Raw genomic sequence first — 3,403 nt, 5'->3', positions numbered from 1 at the left:
AGCATATTGGAAAATAAAGTTGAAGAAACATCTTGGGATGAAAAGATCAGAGACAGTCAATAGAAAAAGAAAGACGAGGATTAGAAGGTCAGTTCTACAGAAGCAAAATATGACTCACAGGAAAAAAAAGAAGATAACAAGAAAAAGGAAGAGAGGAAACTATCAAATAATAAACACAAGAAAATTTTCCCCAAATTGAAGGACTTAGGTGTTCAGACTGAATAAGTCCAGCAAGAGCTCAACACAGTTATTACAATAAGACCCATATTATAGTGGATAATGTTGTGTGCCACCCAGATTTTCCTACAGGACTGAAGCACTCATTTGCACATGACCCAGCTTTGTTGATAGTGGACAATTCTCAGATGATTCCCTCTTGGGTGTTTAACACTGTCTCAAGGGCGTTGCCTCATCCACGATCAGTCCCTTCTTGGGAATGGCTCAAATCCCTGACTACTCAACAGGAGAAGGGTGCATAAAGGCTCAGCCTACCTGCCTAAGGTGGGATAGCTTTGAAGTCTCTTCATAGAACTGGCTGGAGTCTCTGTGGCAGCTCAGCTTCTGCCTCTGCCCAGTCCTGCCAGCCCTCTCCCTCACAGCGCTGTTTTCAAGAGCAGTCCCCAGTAAGCTTCTTGCACATCAATCTCCGTCTCTGGACCCAAGCTGAGACCAAACCAAGGCATATTGTGGTAACGCTTCATAACTCAAAGGAAAAAAACATGATCGTAAAATCTTCCAGGGAGGAAAAACAGTAGATCAACTATAACAGAACTGGAAGCAAAATGACATTAGTTTTCTCAACACAGCAGCAGTATTGAAATCTTAAAAAGCACCTTTTAAATATTTTTGTCCTAGATTTAGATTTACTTCTAGACTCTAGATTTTATCCTAGTAATACATAACTTTCAAAATAAGTGCAAGGATGGCATAAAGAATGTTTCATGTGCACAAGTACTCAGTACATCAGTATCTTTCTCAATCTTTCTTTGGAAAAGACTGGAGTAAAATGATGCAAGGAGGAATAGCAGCAAACTGAGTATTGATAGTAGACCAAAACAAAGGGGTAAACCAAGGAAGAGGGAGATATGAGGTGTAGGAAAATATGGCATGTTATCCTGAAGATTGACCAAGGGCCAGCCCTAGGAATGCTGTCTTTCAGCAAGCTAAGAGAGAAATCAGCCCAGGCAGGATGAGGAGGACAGAGGGCTCCTGGAGGGAGGGCTCTAGGAACCAAGAAAATTAATACTCATTATTAATAAAGTATTAACTCCAGCAGATATATATGTTTGGACACAAAAGGAAGCATAATTCTAGTGAATTGAATAGTATTTGCAAAATCATAAAAATGTAAACATGGAGTATTGATTTAGTAAAACATGACTATGTTGGAGTGTTATGGAGAAAAAGGAAAATGGTGGGACATGGCGATGGTCTAAGTCCTTATGCAGCATGTAGAGAAGTCAGTGGATACCTTAGTATATGCAAAATTTTAGAAATAATGAAGTCAATACTGGGGGAGGTAGCTAGAAGAGTTAAGGAGGCATTGCTTCTGGGGGACAGAAATGATGGTCAGTGCAAGGAATAACTTTTAAAATTATAAACCTTTAAGGACTGCTTATGTTAGAGTTTTAAGGTTATGTGCATGTGTTCACTAAGTACAAAATTTATGGGGTCCCCCGCCCGCTGAGGAGATGAATGAGGATGGGCTTCCTCTCATGGGGTCAGGCATAAAAAGAATGGTGGCGGGGCTTCCCTGGTGGCACAGTGGTTGAGAGTCCGCCTGCCAATGCAGGGGACATGGGTTCGTGCCCAGGTCCGGGAAGATCCCACATGCCGCGGAGCGGCTGGACCCGTGAGCCATGGCGGCTGAGCCTGCGCGTCCGGAGCCTGTGCTCCGCAATGGGAGAGGCCGCAATAGTAAGAGGCCTGCGTACCGCAAAAAAAAAAAAAAAAAGAATGGTGAATGGTGGCATTTCTAAACCAATTTGTGGTGCATACTGTATGGTTCCTCAACCACTTCTCTACAGTTTGTGAGGAGAAACTGGCAGACCTTTCTCTTCGTATCCAGAAAATTGAAACAACTCTCAATATTTTAGATGCAAAGTTGACATCTATCCCAGGGCTAGATGATGTCACATTTGAAGTATCTCTTATAAGTGTAACTAGGATCACAAATGAAACACATTGTGAAACCACTTCAGAGCAATCACAGCAGTTTACAAGACTCTGGACACAGGAAAGTGAAGTAACACCAGAAAATATCTTAACTGTAGTCAAGGATCCAAGATATGCCAGATACCTCAAAATGGTTCAAGTGGGTGTTCCAGTGACAGCAATAAGAAACAAAATGATATCGGAAGGACTAGACCCAGGTTTTCTTGAGAGGCCAGATGGTCCAGTGCCTGATGGTGAAGGTGAAAAAAATACAGAAGAAAATTCAGATAGCGAATCTTCTTTTAGTGACTAAGTATAATTTTGATAACAATTACAGATACATGTGTTGGTGCACATTTACATTCTATAAGAAAGAGAGCCTGAGCTTTAACTCTTAGTCATAAAAACATCAAATGGCTACATATTCACCACCAAGCTTCCTCTATGTTAAAAAAATAAATAAATAAAGCATTTATAATAATAAAGTTTTTTTAAGTTATTTAATAAAAAAGTTAGAAGTGGTAGAAAATGGCCTGCTCCATCGTGATAGTGACAAGTGGGGAGTGCAAAGATGCAGAGCTGGATGACTGATGGAGATGGCATGCATCAACCAGCACAGACGCATAGAACATGCAAACATTCCCTGGGAGTTGCTAGAAAACCTTGACAAAGGAATCCTGATAAAAGACTGAACTTCCTAAAATCAAACCATCATGGTACAACACTTTCACACTTACGTTCTGCAGGCAGGTCTGAAACATAATGACAAGTGCCTGGCATCCGTAAACGCTTGTGCTGATGGCTGATTGCTAACTCAGCACTGCTCTATTCCATACATAGGTATGATCAATTAGCAATGTCTGTCATGGGCACAGAAAGGAGGAGTGGCAGCACATTTGCCTAAACCCTGTTACTTCAGAATCCTTCTCAACACAGGGCTCTAAGAGCCATACCACTGGGGCAGTGGGACAACTCTGAAGGGCTGTTCCAGTTTCAGAATTCCTCATAGGATTGATATCCCTGTATACAATTTGCCATTCCTAGTATAAAAGTCCAGCTTCAATATGTTAGTTTGGGTCCTTTCAGAAACAAATGCTAACACAGGATTAACTGTACAAAATTGATTAGGGGAAATGGCTGTGAGAGAAAATGGAGAGGCTGGGTGACCCTCTCCCCTACCTCATTGCAAATCTGTTCCCAATGAAAAAGAGAGAAAAGTTCTAAGTGCAGTTCTAAGGAAACTTTGGCA

At 41.4% G+C, this 3,403-nt stretch overlaps 1 pseudogene; it reads left to right on the top strand.

Annotated features, from left to right (window-relative positions):
• The first annotated feature begins 1,691 nt into the window (after positions 1-1,691).
• LOC112401027 (WASH complex subunit 3-like) lies at positions 1,692-2,467 on the top strand (annotated as a pseudogene).
• Positions 2,468-3,403: the final 936 nt, after the last annotated feature.

The sequence above is a fragment of the Neophocaena asiaeorientalis genome, unplaced genomic scaffold (assembly GCF_003031525.2).
Source record: "Neophocaena asiaeorientalis asiaeorientalis breed wild unplaced genomic scaffold, Neophocaena_asiaeorientalis_V1.1 scaffold130, whole genome shotgun sequence".
Classification (NCBI taxonomy): domain Eukaryota; kingdom Metazoa; phylum Chordata; class Mammalia; order Artiodactyla; family Phocoenidae; genus Neophocaena; species Neophocaena asiaeorientalis.
The sequence above is the reverse complement of the archived record's forward strand: the minus strand, read 5'-3'. Positions and strand labels throughout refer to the sequence as shown.